The sequence below is a fragment of the Pongo abelii genome, chromosome 9, assembly GCF_028885655.2.
Source record: "Pongo abelii isolate AG06213 chromosome 9, NHGRI_mPonAbe1-v2.0_pri, whole genome shotgun sequence".
Classification (NCBI taxonomy): Eukaryota; Metazoa; Chordata; class Mammalia; order Primates; family Hominidae; genus Pongo; species Pongo abelii.
In genome coordinates, this window is record NC_071994.2 from 95,256,281 (window position 1) to 95,272,708 (window position 16,428).

At 39.5% G+C, this 16,428-nt stretch overlaps 1 protein-coding gene and 1 pseudogene across 12 annotated transcripts in view; one reads left to right on the top strand and one right to left on the bottom strand.

The window, feature by feature from the left end:
- The window catches only part of FAT3 (FAT atypical cadherin 3), a 673,325-nt gene that overhangs the window by 135,583 nt on the left and 521,314 nt on the right, over positions 1-16,428 (top strand). The gene's annotated exons all lie outside the window — the stretch shown is intronic.
- LOC100462026 (phosphoglycerate mutase 1-like) lies at positions 8,080-8,832 on the bottom strand (annotated as a pseudogene).

The following is a 16,428-nucleotide window of genomic DNA, read 5'->3' on the forward strand; positions in this document are numbered from 1 at the left end:
TAGGTAGGTCATAGGAAAAGTTTGAGCTGAATCATTCACCATTGCTATACAGTTGACTACATCAAGCCATACCGAAGTTGTTTTTTTTTTTTTTTTTTTTTTTTTTTTTTTTTATCAGGAAGTTGCATTTTGGTTTACCTGATACAGTGAAAAGTTGGAACAATTTGGTATTAGTGGCCTAGATTGTCCCACAGGTAACTTGCTACAATGTTTCTACCTTGGGTGTTATTTAGAAAAGATATGTATTTGCATTTGCTCCATTATATTCTGAATTATATATATATTAAAAAAAAACTTTTATTGGCCAGTCATGGTAGCCCATGCCTATAATTCTAGCACTTTGGGAGGCCAAGGCAGGTGGATCTCTTGAGCTCAGGAGTCCCAGACTAGCTTGGTCAATATGGTGGAATTCCATCTCTACAAAAAAAAAAAAATACAGAAAATTACCTGGGTGTGGTGGTGCACGCCTGTAGTCCCAGTGACTCAGGAAGCTGAGGCAGGAAGGAGGATCACTTGAACCCAGGAGGTCGAGGCTGCAGTGAGTGGTGACCGCACCACTGCACTCTAGCCTGAGTGACAGAGTGATACCCTGTCTTTAAAAAATAATAATTTAAAATAAAAATAAAAATTTTGTCATCAATGATACTAATGCCACTTACATTTTGACATTGCTTTGTGACTTCAAAACCTCTTTCCTATAAACATTAACTCCTTTGAGTTGAAGAGTAGCTAAGTGAGTTTATAAGGTCACATAGGCTTTAGAGGATATAAGCTGCATCTTGAACCCACATCTCCTCAATGCTAATCCAGTGCCCTTTCCTTTCAGTTCTTACATGTTTCTGATGTTTTTTCATAGTTTTAAAATTATAGTAGCAATGTCTTTCCTCCTTTATTATTTCATTCTGTTCCCTTCTCCTAGAAAACACAACTGGGTTTTTTCTCTATATTACAGGAAAAAAGGTTGGGGCTTGTTGAGATTTTTTTTTAAGAAGATTAGAGTGTCCATATAGTCTTAACCATCTTTCTTTCTCTCCTCTCAGCACTTGTAGATTTTAGAATCTAAGCCCAAGGAGCTGATGAGGAGTGACCACCTGGATTTGTTTCCAAATGATGCTAGCGCTGAAGAGAAGTTTGGCAATTGTATGTCCAATAAGAGAAGGTGTCACCTTGGTGCCGTTGAATTTTTACTACTGTTGAATGATCCATCAATTTTTTGCTTCCAAGTGCTAAAAAAAAATATGGTTTGAGTTGCTGGCAGAATGAAAAGCTGTTTAGCCCTGTAGCGATTACTGAGTCTCAGGTGTAGACTCTGTTGTCTTTATTTAACCTGTGGGCATAGAATGGCCTAGACTTGCTTGGATTTAAGTCTTTTAAAACCTTTAAGTCGGCTGACAAAGATTACCCAAGTGTTTGCATTGGTTAGCAGCTCTCAAACTTAGAGTACACATGAGTCACCTGCAGGGTTTGTTAACAAATGCAGATTCCCAGGCCAAATTCCCAATTATCGTCATTCAGTAGGTCTGGAGTGGGAGCCCAGGAATCTTCATTTAAGCTTTTCAAGTATTTCCTCCTCATGTGGTTTGCAAACACTACCCTAAATTTACTTGAGCTCCTCAGACAGTGGCTACCAGATTATATACATCTTTTCTGTAAAATATTTTTTCTTAGTTTTTAAAAGGCAGATACTTGAGCTCATGTCTTAGATAAATTTCTTTTCTAGTCAAATTTTACAATTCAAATAATCTTTTATTATTTATTAGTGGTGATATTTTTCTGAATGCCTTCCCAATGGATAAAAATCTATTTCTATGCTTCAGTAATTGTAGTGCTTAATGTTTTGTGGAAGTGTGTATGCTGGGATTAGTTGATACATTTAGTAGTTTTATGTTCTTGACTTTCTTAGAGCTCTGCGAATCAAACCATACCTTTGAAATTCTTTGCTATGCACAAGCATTTAATAAATGTTTAATAATGTTCACAGTAAATGGATTAAATGGGGGCCTCCCCAACTATAGTGGATTTGATCACAATTTAAATCACTAGTCTGAAAGATGCAATTTAATCGTTTTTTTTCCTTCACAAAGAATGCATTCTTATTCTTTGACACAACAAGGATTCATATTTTTGACTACTCAGAGGTTTTACACCATTTTAGAAAGAGCACAGTGTGTATCTCAAAATGTAATTTTCTATAAATATTTTGGAAGGTACAAACTTGAGCAATGGTTTCACCCTTTCTATTTATCTGGTTAATTAAAGAAATATTTAATTGAGATGAACAATTTCCAATTGGCACTTTAATCATGGATAATTGGGAAGATATTTTGCCATCCTTTATTACTAATTGGATTATTTCTTCCAGTTCTCAAGTACCTATTAGTGCCAGGCACTGTGCAAGGTACATTTTAGGTACTATTTCTAATTGTCACAGTAATGCAACAAGGTAGGGATCACTGAGGCTTGCCCAGACAGGGTCACACATCTGGTAGCTGTTTAGAGCTGAGATTTGAACTCTAGTGTAATGGACTCAAAATGTCATGCTATTGTCCCTCTTTTCTAGTCCAGCATGCCATCATAACCTTGTTACACATATGTATTTGTCAGATTTTTCTGGGTTATTGCTATATAACAAACAATTGTGAAACTTCACTGGCTTATGGAAATATTTTTTTCTTGCCCCAGACTCTGGGGAAACAGCTGAAACAGCACTGTGGCAGACTGGATTGACCCAGGATCTGATCCACATGTCTTTTCATTCCAGAACCCAGGCTGAAAGAGTACTTACTATCTGGGATATGATGTTCTCAAAATGAGAGGCAGGAGCTCAAGAGGGCTGGTGCAAACTTGCAGTGCCTCTTAAAGTATCTATTCAAAACTGGCTCACTTTCCATTGGCCAAAGCAGGTTATGGGGCCAAGCTCAGCACTGTGGGGCAGAAAAGAATATTCCTTGTTATGTCCTAAATGTTTGTGCACCCCACCCCACCCCCCATAGCTCATGTTAGAACCTAATAACAAATGTATAGTGTTAAGAGGTGGGGCTTTTGGGAAGGGATTAAATCACGAAGATTCCACCCTCATGAATGGGATTAATGCCCTGATAAAACAGGCTCCAGCTAGCTCCCCTGCTCTTCTGCCATATGAGGACACCTAGCAGGCAGCATCTGTGAGGAGCAAGCCCTCTCCAAACACTGCTGGCACCTTGATGTTGGACTTCCCAGCTTCTAGAACTGTGAGCAATATATTTCTGTTGCTTACAAATTACCCAGTATAAGGTTGTAAGGTTTTTTTTTTATAGCAACTTAAACTGACTTTGACACTCCTCCAACAGGGGAGAGGGAGAGAGGAGTGAATAATTACTGAACAATAGAATAGCATGACATAGCACATGACAGCTCTCACAATTGTCTTCATAAGCTTACGTTAATCGAGCACTGCCTATGTGTAAGGCACTGCACCAGGCACTAGTGACATAAACAGGCACAGGTGTAAGAAATGGGTATCTGACAGGTCAGAATGCAGATGCAAGAGATGATGCTGGTAACAGTGGTAGCAGTGGTTAACATCTACTGAGCACCATCTGTTTGTGTGCCAAGTTCTGTGCACACTGCTTTAAACAGATGGTCTCATTCAGTCATCCCAGGAGGTATGGACAGTTATTTTCTTATTTTTCTATATCTGGTGTTATGAGGAAAGACTCACAGGCCCTGTGCCTATGCATTTACATTTACCTTTCTTTGCATCGAGGCTCTTGAAAGTATTTCTCCAGCATATCTGAGCACAGAATGCTCTTTATTCCAGATGTTTTGATAGACCCAGCAGAGGCTTAGGAGACCTAATGTACACTTTGAATTCAGATAGCCAAACCGAAAAGGTATTTGAGACACATTAATTACTGTCAAGCTAATTTCTATATATTGTAAACAGATTATTCCAATAATAAATAAGTATAACTTTATAATTGTGTTCAGAGTTGGGCTAACTCTCTCCCATTCGCCTCTCTGATCCATTCTCACTCTTCTTTCTGCTCTGTGCCCAGAGGCTTTTTGGCCAGTTGGCTCTTTTGTTGTCTGACATCTCTTGGTTCCACCAATGGGAACCTAAGAAAGAAGGAGAGCCAGGTCAGGATATTCATCCCTTTGACTCTTTCTACACTGGTTACTGTGGACTGGATGCATCCCTCCATGGATGGATGGAACAGTTCCTTGCTGTTACTAGCCCTAGATTACGACACTACTGTTGTTTTGTTTTTACTTCTTTAAACTCTGCCCACTCCTTTGTAAATAGTCTATTTAAATGTTCCTCATTACCCAGTTTGAGTGTGCCATCTGTTTTCTGCCAGGACCTTGACTGATAAAATATTTTTCTTATTTAAATATTTCTGAAACAGATTTTAAGTTTTAAAATATTTTGAATACTGATATTTTCTAGCAATCTCTACTACAGTTTCTGTAATAGTGCTTTGATGTGTTGGTACATTTCAGTACCAACAGAAGAGAGATAATAATTATCCAATGCTTTTTTTACAAGGTAAGAAAGTGAAACCAGAGGACTGTATCTTCCCATCTAACTTATGCTCTCCACATCTTTTCTACCATAAAAGAACAACTTTTGTTTTGCTAAAGAACCTGTGTCCTCAGACAGAAAAAAGAAGGGTTTGGCCGGATGGTAGGGTACCAGGATCTTTCAAGGTCTCAAACACTGTGATGCTGTACTTTGATCTTCTAGAGGGAGAAGGATTTATTTCAGCTGGTGGCCAAGGAATGAATAAAGGCAAACAATTGAGTAGCTTTTATTTATTTAGTTCAATTGAAGAATTGTTCACTAGCTGCCAGTACTGAGTCTAATATTCTTTGTCCGAAGCCTCTAATCATCATAGTCAAGAGTGGGTGAGTGAAAACCAAGAAATGGAAGAGCTGTATTGTTTGAAAAAATGAGCTCTTTGTCATTGAAGAAACCATTAGCTTCAGCCCAGATATTTAAAAGGGTGATTAATTCCTATAGTAGCATATCTCTTGCATAATGTAATATAATATAAACTTCCTTTGTCTTATATTCAGAAGCATCAGAAATCATATTCTGTCTTATAGTTGGTTGTTAATCTTTCCAACTTCTTTTTCCCAAACTTGTCTGGCAACTCCTCTTTGACCAGTTGAGGAATAAGACAGATGTTATTTGGTGGCTTTGGTTTAATTCATGACAAATCCAGACTAAATGGCATCCCTGTCCTCGTTCTTTTTTTGAGATGATATTTTTACTCTTGCCCATCTAAATCAAAAGAGGCTTGTTGCATTTTGGCCCAGGCTTGCCCTTAAATTTTCCCCTTAAGACCCGAGCAAGCAAGGGAGAGGAATTAAGTTATGATCAAGTGACAGCAGAAACTTTTCTGGCTCTAGACTTTTTGACCATAATTATTTGAGAGAAAAAAATAATGTTTCCCTGAGGAGTCCTGAACACTCTACAACATTCTGATGAACTTCGTAGTTGTCATGTAACCTAGGTGGGAGAAAGGATTAGAAGCTTCTGGAAAATAATAAATGGCATGTTTTTATTACTCTTTTCAGCAGGTGTCTTCTTCTTGACCTTGTTTTAACTGTGGGCTGAGGGCAATTTAGGTTTTAACAGAGGACTGTTGGTTCAAATCTGTATTTATGTCTGCATTGTGTATCAGGCTTGAGCTGCTATTGTCTCTGTATAACTAGTAAATGATAAAAATAATGACAGCCATAAAGAGGTAATCCAAATAGGCTGGCACACCTACAACCTGGAAACTTGTGTGGTCTTTTCTCTGTATGCAATCTTCCTTTTATATTTAATAATAGACATTTTCAATGGCTTACCAGCCCATCAGGTCAAGGTCCTCATTTCTCCAGTGCCAAGTGATGCTGTGTTATTTTTATTTCTTCAATTATCAAACAGTGAAATTTCAGAAGCCTAGTAAGCATAGATTACCAAAAACTACCAGATGATTGCGTCATATATTTGTGGCTCTCCAGAAGGCAGTGGGATAAATTTATTGCCCTTCATGACTTCAGATAGCTTGCATCTCATTTCAGTCTTCTAAGAATGGTTTTCTGCTAGTGTTTTGTATGCACATTGAAAGATACTTTTATTTATCATTACAGTTGGAATAATTATAGAGTTTGATAAATATTTATGCTATGCCACTACATTCACAATGTTTCGTTGAAAAGAAAATGAAATGAAAATTAAAATGGGCTGTAGTCTCTATTTTTCACTTGCCAGTTTTTATGAAAGCATGTCTTATCGACAGACAGAATCTACAAAGAGTTGTGTGTAGGATTCAGTTCAATTTATATTAAATTCTGGGCATTGGTATACAAGTTATTGAATATAATAGGACTCTCGAAATTTTCCCATTGGATGTTGTGGGACTTAGTGGCTCCTCTGGGCCACTCTTTGTGATTAAATTCACAGATTTTCATTTGCGTAACATAGTTAATATTCTAGTTGGTTTTAAAAAGCAGTATGCTGGTGAGAATAATACTGAGTAAAATAACAGATTGAATATGAAATGTCTTGAACTGAAAGTGAATAAAAGTTGAAAGAATTAAAATAAAAGGCCAAGCACAGCAGCTCATGCCTGTAATCCTAGCTCTTTGGGAGGCCAAGGCAGGAGAATCGCTTGAGCCCAGGAGTTCATGACTAGCCTGGGCAACAAAGTAAGATCCCATCTCTACCAACAAAATATAAAAAAAAAAATTTAGCTGGGCATGGTGGCATGCACCTGTGGTCCCAGCTACATGGGAGGCTGAGGTGGGAGGATCACTTGTGCTTAGGAGGTTGAGGGTGCAGTGAGCCATGTTTGCACGATTGCACTCCAGCTTGAGTGACAGAGTGAGACCCTGTATGAAAAACAAACAAATAAAAAAATGAATTAAGATAAAAGTTTGAGGTACATACACATACCCTAAAAGATATGGCAAATGGTAAAAAAACAGACTTTGTAGTTACCTTCAAGATGTGTAAAACAGAGTTTAAATCATTTTTATGATTTTTTCTTCCACTTGCTTCCTTAAAAGCCTGCCTCTCTTCCTTTCCTCCTTCGTTTTTCCTTTTTCTTGACCTCTACTTCTTCCTTCTCTCATTTCCACATTTATCATGTGCCTATTCTCTGTTGTTATAGAGCTTTGCACTGAAGAGGATGTATAGATGCACATCATTCCTTTATTGATCTGGAAAAAGGATTTAGTACAGTTATGCTCAAATGAACACTGGGCCTATGTGGCAGGGCCAAGCAACTAGAATATGATTCAGAAGTCAGTCAGTGAAAGACACACTTGGACAGGACCAAGAGGCATTTCACTGCCATGAAACAAGGTGGGGGAGAGATTCTAAAATACACAGCAGGAGGCACTCCTACCCCTCATAGGTCAAGGAACTTATCCCATATTGGTGTGAGGAATGGCTTATTTTCTGATGACTACATGTGGGGCTATTTGAACTGCCATGAGAAACTCCAGACAGGTTATTGTTTTGGATTATTTATATACACTATACTTTTATAAAAGTAAATGTAACACATACACTAAAGTCAGGATTGATCTCAACCTGCTAGAGCCAGCTCTCTGGGGTGAGGAAGGAAAGAGTTGTTTGTCACATCACCATGCAGGTTGCATTCATCTTCCACTGGAGTGACTAGAGCCCCCAGGCAAAGGCCTGACTCTGAAAAGCACAGGACTGGCTCTAGGAGCAGATCGGCTCTCTTGCGTCTCCTCATTGGTCATGGCTTAGCATGGTTCCTCACCACTAGTCCTTAGTAAACAAAGCACTGGCAAAAACGCAGGTCACTACCTTTCAACTCTCTTGGACAAGGAGAGCTTTTCCTCAGCTTGGACTGAGAACCCGTGCCCTAGAAGCATTATTCTGACTAGGTTGTAAAGGGAGTGGCTACAGGAGACAAAATGGCTACAATGAAAATGGGAGCCACTGATCCCCATCTGCAGTTACAACTTAAGATGCCTACAGATGTGGTCAGTGTGACATGTCCAGGAGGGAGGTGCACAGGGATGTGACAGACAGGGAGGGTGCTCCTGGGGACAGTAGCTTGCCCGCCAGCCTCACTTCTTGGCCTTGCCCTCGGCAGCTGCAGCTTCCATGGCTTTACCCATCATCCCCCAAGAACTGCATGCGCGTGATGGGCTTCAAGTCCTTGTCCAATTCATAGACAATGGGAATAACCAGTTGACAGGTTCAGCTCCATGATAGCCTCTTCAGAGACCTTCCAGATGCTTGACAATGGTTGGAAGGCTGTTTCCATGGGCTGCAATCAGTACTCATTTCCCCTGCTTGATCTGGGGAGCTATTTCTTCATTCCAAAAGAGTAGAGCTCTGGTGGTAGTGTCCTTCAGATGCTCACAGGAAGGTAGCTGATCTTCAGTGAGGTCTGCATACCTGCCATCCTTACTGATGTTGCTGTAGAAAGGATGGTTGGGCTTCATTAGAGGTGGTGGGACATCACAGGTGCACCTCCAGATCTTTACCTGGGCCTCGCCATGCTTTGCAGAAGTTTCTGCTTTATTGACTCTGGTCAGACACCCATAGTGCCCTTATTGAGGTGTCAAGTCCTCATTACTGGCAGCCACATCTGATCAATAACATCTAGCACTGTCCAGACGGTCCAGATCACTCTCTTCTGCACTGAGGTGAAACAGATGTCAAATTCAGAGCCAGCGTCCCAGTGCCTGCCTGTAGCACTTTGCCTCCTCATGGCCTGCCGGGCTCAGGTTGGCATTGTACCACCCACTAAAGCAGTTCTCCAGGTTCCACGTGTTCTCTCTGTGGTGGATCAGCACCAGCTTGTAGGCAGCCATGGTGGCTGTCTGGGCATGTGGTGCCAACTGGTACAGATGATTAAATGAAGAACTGGTAGTAGAGGCTGGGCATGGTGGTGCACACCTGTAATCTCAGCACTTTGGGAGGCCAAAACAGGAAGATTGCTTGAGCCCAGGCATTCAAGATCAACCTGGGCAATATAGTGAGACCGTCTCTCTAAAAATAAATAAATAAATTTAAAAATAAATAAAATAAAGAAATAAATAAGGTGGGCATGGTGGCACACTCACCCACAGTCCCAGCTAGTGGGGCAGGGGAGGACTAACATGGGAAGTTCACTTAAGCCTGGGAAATTGAGGCAGCAGTGAGCTGTGATCATGCCACTACAATCCAGCTTGGATGACAGAGTGAGACCTTGCCTCCAAAAAAAAAAAAAAAAAAAACTGATAGTAGAGACAGAAAAGCATGTAATCTAATTGCACACCATGTGGTACAACATAAATGAGTGTCTTCTACTGATCATTCATCATGTTCCCTGTGACCTTAGGCCCATCCTTCGGCATTGTGGGATGAGTTTTACAAATTCCAATTGGAGACACAACAGTATGAAGGATAACTAGAGCACTGAAGTGAGTTGATAATGCTATCTAAGCAAGGGTTAATTGTCAAGGAATGCCTAATCCCAGAAATGAATCCCAGTTTTGTGGGGCTTGAAGCTCATACTATTTCGAATGCCTGCTTTGAGAGAAAGAATAAGTTATAAGAACAAAATTATGTTTGTTTAGAACAAGGAAAACAATCACAGCAACTTAAAAGTTTGAAAGTCAACAAATATGACAGATACCACAAAACTCAGAAGAATAACATAGTATTTTTTTAAATGCCTGACACACCCCTCTAATGCTTTTTTTCTTACATTTTTGGGTTGAAATTTTGCTTGATTGCCTTTCCCTAGGATAACAATTTTGTAATCATTGCCATAGAAAATAAGAAAGATTATTTAATTTTTCTCCAGTGTGGTTGACTGAAATTTGTGTTTTTTATTATTGAGAGTTTAGAACCATTTCTCCAAAGTCACAACTTGTTATTTTTAATGACATGTCAATTTTTAACATTATGTCAAATTTGGAAAAACCTCTATCAAGTTTATTTTTCGTATAAACTGTTACAGAGACTCTTGCTATTAATAATACTGCTGCAAGTCTGTGTTCCATAAAGAACAACAACAAAAAAACTAGTAATTTCTGTGTCTGTGAGTTTTGTCAACAAAAGAAAAAACTTGCAGTGCATTTTTAACTTGTATGCTGCATCATCCAGGAGAGAACTTTCATTTTGTCTCTGTACGCAAGAACCACATCTTCTAGTGACAAGTTTACATGTCTAATCATTTGGTAGTTTTCCACAGAGTAGCTTGTGGCTTTGTTCATTTTAGCCTAATTTCTCCTCCACAACTGCTGTAATTCTAGTGCCACCCACCTCAGGTTATATTCATATGGTGATACCAGTATTTGTCTTACTTCCATGATAAAATGCTTGGTGTCTCAGTGCAATGGATAGTGGGAGTGTTTTTGGAAGCCATTTCTACACTGGAATGGCTAACAACAGTATGTGTGTGTATATATATATATATATACACACACATATACACACATATATACACACACACACACATACACACACATATATATATACACACATATATATACACATATATATACACACACATATATATACTGTTGTTAGTCATTCCAGTGTGTGTGTATGTGTATATATATGTATGGAATTGAAGACGAATCATATAAATAATCCCACTAAATGAAAACTAAATGTATCCTCAACTTAATTCTCTTTTAGACAGATCTGTATACTGGCTGCAACCACTTCACCTAATGTGATGTAAAATGTAATCAAGGGGAAAGAGAATAGAAATTTTGAACTGATGTGGTTAAAATATATTTTGCAAAATTTATAGAAATGTAGGACAATGTGAATCATTGTTAGGATCCTCCTTGGGGCTTGGAAGTGTTGGCTTTAATAGCTTCATGTTAAATCTGCATCTGCCCAGCATTACTGGTAAATGAACATTTTTCTGAAAGAAGTCTTTAAATGTTATTGCAGGAAGTGTCTGAGCTGGGCCAGGCCACAAAGTCTAGTCCTGATTTTAAGGTTGATGCCAAAGAGACCTGGTTAGACCAGGTTTTAGGTTGTCGCTTCTCTTGTATATTACTTAACCAACAGACAAATGTTGCAAAGGACATAGACCAAGTTTGTATGTGAGTGGATCTGGCTCTTTGGTGTCTCTGTATAGCTTGAGGAGGTGCCCTGGAAATTCTGTAGCCAAAGCAGCCTTTGAAGAATAAGAAATCTGCAAGGTCTTGGGAGGTCAAGGCAGACAGATCATGAGGTCAAGGCGGGCAGATCATGAAGTCAAGAGATTGAGACCATCCTGGTCAACATGGTAAAACCTGTCTCTACTAAAAATACAAAAATTAGCTAGGTATGGTAGCACGCGCCTGTAGTCCCAGCTACTCGGGAGGCTGAGGCAGGAGAATCGCTTGAACCTGGGAGACAAAGGTTTCAGTGAGCCGAGATTGCGCCACTGCACTCCAGCCTGGTGACAGAGCAAAACTCTGTCTCAAAAAAAAAAGAAAAACAAAAAAAACTGCAAGTTCAATAAGTGTGGAGCTTTGGTCCCACTGCTTTTTCGGAGCAGTTGGCTGTTGAAAGAATTGTATTATTTCTTGGGCTCACTCCTTCTCATAAAATATCTTTGGAAAATCATGAGTAACAATATACCAGCATCCAGGAAGCACACTAAAAGGGCTTTTGAGAGCTGCGCTAATAACTGTCCCAGAGTTCTTTCACTCAGATTCATTCTCCATATTCTAAAAGTGTAACTTGAAGGTTTTCCCTAAATTATAAGAAGTTTCAATTAATCATAATTTGCACATTATTGTTGTAATTTACTATAAATAATCTAACTTATAATCTATATATTAGTAGTGTATCTTAGAATCCATAATTTCCATCCATGTGGGCCATTGGTTTGGTAGGATGTTTCTGATTTCATTGACTAAACCCTAAATAAAGCACCATGATTCTTAAAAAGAAACATTACTTTGAGGTCGGCTTTGAAAGAAAATTCTTTACTCAGGCTATGCAAGTATGAGCTCTGAGGTTGTGAATGGGGCTGTGAAGATGGAAAGTAAGGTTAGTCTTCTTCATGCGTGTTGGTCCTCTGTCCTCATACGTATCACACATCTCTCCCTGATACTGGGTAGAGTTAGGTATTTCTTTCTTACACCTTGAGGATACTTCTAATAGAATATTTGGTTAATAAAGGAATAATGATTAAACTGAATTAGCCTTGAAATAAAAACACAGTTATTAAATATTGGATAACCATTTTATACAATACTGCTTTAGATGCTAAAATATCACATGTACTCTTTCTTTCATCTGACCGCTAATTTATCCTAGACTGATATTTATCCTAGAAGGTAAACCATCAGAAATGGAGTGAGTTTGAGTTTGGTTTATGGTCACTAAATTCTTGTTTCACAACTGAGATACTGTAGGTGCTCAAGGGTGATTATGCTAACTCAAAATTCTATATTCTATAGGAATACAGCATGACTCAAACATAGGTAATAATACTTTAGCTCATTTAGAACTTCATAATTTGGTAAAATATGTTCAAGAACCAGGATGTAAGCAATAATGGCTATTGGGAGCTTTCTACAGAGTTTGCACTAATATACATTAACTCTGTGATTTTTATTCAGTCCCTACTTACTTTCACTTTGCACATAATTCTAATAAGATAGATTTCCTGATATGTAATCCTATAGCATTTTAGAAATTGCAAAGTGGAGATATTGCAATAGATGGTCATACTTACAGCAGTGGGAAATAACCCCGTAAATCAGGCAGCAGGAGAAAGAGATCACTAACTCTCATTGTGTGTTTTTCTGTGCCAGGTGTTAAATAAGTATTGACTTATTTTCTTTTCACAAGGATTCTATGGGGTATGTACTCTGATTATCCACATATTATGGATGAGAAACAAAAACTTGATTTTAAATTTCTTGTCCAAGATTTCACAGCTTGTGGTGGAGCTGAGATTTGAATGAGGTAGGTCAGAACCAGAGTCTGAAGGCTTAATCTTGGGACTTCAGACATTTTCAGGATAAACAGCCCTAAGTACCTCCTTAGGGGCTGTAAGCCCAGGCCAGGTGCAGTGGCTTACGCCTGTAATCCCAGCACTTTGGGAAGCGAGGCGGATGGATCAGTTGAGTCCAGGAGTTTGAGACCAATCTTGCCAACATGGTGAAACACCATCTCTACTAAAAAATACAGAAATTAGCCGAGTGTGGTGGCACACGCCTGTAATCCCAACTACTCAGGAGACTGAGGCAGGAAAATTGCTTGAACCCTGGAGGTGGAGATTGCAGTGAGCAGAGGTCGTGCCACTGTGCTCCAGCTTGGACAACAGAGCGGGACTCTGTATACCCCTCCCCGCCCCACAAATGGAGGCTTTAAGCCCAAAGAGTGCTCATCACTTCATTCATTCCCATGCAGCATAATAGCTAGGTGATGATTGAAATGAAGTTAGGATCATTGTCAAGGCCCAGGTTCCCTAGAAAACAGAACCTAAAGGAAAAGTTACAGTACATGCTAATGTTTTACTAATCACAGGGGAGCAAGAGTGAGGAAAAAGAAGTCATATGGGATGAAATGGAGACCACATATAAATTGGTGTGTTTTTAAGTTGGTCACAGCTTCACAACAATACTCAGCCTGTTTTCAGTCGCTCTGCCTGTCTCTAGAGAGGGCACTGAGAACCACTCTATTATGGACCATTTACCTGGAGTTGGAAGGAAGGGTAAGCAGTTTCTCTGCTGCCTCCTGCCCATTTCTGGCCTTTTATTGGTGAAATCTGCCATATAGGCCATTAAGTCACAAAACTTCTGGGAAGTACTAGTGGGAAGCTAGTACTTCTGTGGGTACTATCTGGTCAGTGTTCACATTACTATCTGTCTTTTATCAATGAGTACTGGACTGGGGGGCTTCCTTATTCTGTGGTAGGAACAGAGAGTTCTTATCAGGGAGTAGAGTGAACAGTCGATGTTTAGGTGTCTATGGTACAGGTTGGCCTGAGCAGATCTTGGTGGTGCACAAACTGGACCTGGAAAGAGAATTGTAATGCACTTTGGAAAGATTTTTAAAATCAAAAATAGAAAACTAAAAAAACAAAACAAAGCCCATAAAATTATGATGACCATCTGACAGGCTGCTCAACTACTTGGAAAACTGAAGTGTGCAAAATGACACATTTCTCAAGGGTTCTGGTTTATCAAGGTTTTGTGATCCCTGTGTCTCTGGAACCTGGACTGCTTAGAACTACAAAGAGGAAAAGTAGCAGCACTTTGCATTCTTTGATTGACATGGGCAAACAATTTTTTTTTTTTTTTTCTGAGATGGAATCTCACTCTGTCACCCAGGCTGGAGTGCAGTGGCGCGATCTCGGCTCGCTGCAAGCTTTGCCTCCCGGGTTCATACCATTCTCCTGCCTCAGCCTCCCGAGTAGCTGGGACTACAGGTGCCTGCTACCATGCCCGGCTAATTTTTTGTATTTTTAGTAGAGATGGGATTTCACCGTGTTAGCCAGGATGGTCTGGATCTCCTGACCTTGTGATCCGCCTGCCTCAGCCTCCCAAAATGCTGGGATTACAGGCATGAGCCACCGCGCCCGGCCAGCAAACGATTTTTTAAAAAGCACCCATCCTTTCTTTCAAGTATCCAAAGTCAGAGTGCTATTTTATGGAATGTACGTGTATGAATTCATGAGCTGGAAATCGGGAGGGAAGTAGAGGGGCTGAAGTGAAGGAGCTTGAGGATTTAATCTGCTATTTTCCATCTTCCTTCCTAGTCACAATCATCTTTACTTCCTCTACCTTATCCTTCTCCTTAGCACCATCACCACCATCGTCTAGTACTTACTGAGAGCTTGCTATCTGCTAGATACTCTGTAAGGTGTTTCATGTACTTGAGCTCATTCATGCCTCACATTAAACTTATGAGGTAGGTACTCTTATTGCTCCAGATCTGTGGGCATGGGAACTGAAATTTAGAGAAGTGAAATAATTTGCCCAAGTCCACAGAACTACTAACAGAGCCAAGGCTATAACTCAGCCTCGTCTAAATCCATGGTTCTATCTCTTGTCCTGACCACATACTGCTCTTGGAGTAGGTATGTTTGGATCTTTTTGTGCACATTTTTGTGTCTACCTTGTGCATTCTGTTTTCTCATGTGCTTTTGTTGATAGGAGCTTAAAGGGAATATCTGTAATATTCATGTATTCATTATAATATGTATTATATATTATGCAATATGTAGTGTATAATGTTATAATGAACACGTGATGAACTCCTACAATATTCTAGGCACTGAGTTAAAAGAGTGATCCAAATAGGCAAAAATCTTTATCCTTGTAACATTCTGTGTTAGGCAGGGTTTCCAGAGAGACAGAACCAGTGGAGATATGTAGGCACACACACACACACACACACACACACACACACACACACTCACACAGAGGCATAGATAGATATGGATATAGATGTATGAGAGGGGATTTATTAGGGGAATTGGCTCATGTGATTATGGAGGCTAAGTTCTATGAGAGTCCATCTGTAAGCTGGAGAAGGAGAGATGCCGGTAGCATGGGTCAATTCAAGTTCAAAAGCCTCAAAACCAGGGGAGACTATGGTATAACTCTCAGTCTGTGGCCAAAGGACTCTCAGAGAGAGAGAGAGAATTTGCTTTCCCTCTGCCTTTTTGTTCTATCTGGGTCCCCCTCTAGGTGTATGGTGCCCACCCACATTGGATGAGGATGAATCTTCCTTACTTAGCCCACTGACTCAAATGTCAGTCTCTTCCGAAACACCCTCACTAACATACCCAGAAATAATGCTTTTTCACCTATCTGGGTATCTCTTAATCCAGTTAAGTTAGCACCTAAAATTAAGCATTGTATATTCTAGTGGGGATGTTGCACTTAAAACTGTCTAACATATCACACATTATGCATGTTTTTCTTGATTATTATCAAGTCCTAAGCAGAAAAATAATGCAATTGAAGGATCAAGAAATTGTACAGGTGGTGGTGAGTTCCAAAGAAGGCCTCACTAGGGAGAGACAACCTCTGGATAAAGTCCTGAAGGAATTTTAGATTTGTTACCTGGTATTTTAACTTGCAGGAAGGCAAGAAAGATGGAGAATAAGTTTGACTGATTGCCACAAACTCTGACAACTACTCTTTGTGATTTAAAAACCCACTATGAACTGTAGGAAGAAGGTAATTTGAAATACACAATTATAAATGCAGATTTGTTAAGCATAGAAGTAGCCTGTTTAAAACTATTTAACAGTGAATCAAAAGTTGTAATGTAAATGGACCCCATCTGAAACTTCCCTTCACTCCATCATGCCTGTACCATAAAAGGAAAAACACTCACTCCACCCTTTACTGTTGTTAATTGTATGTCTATATCCCATCTTCCTTCTGAAGTTCCATTTTTCTGAATACTGTCTTACAGCAGTTTTTTTTTTTATTGTACGGTGTAGCATC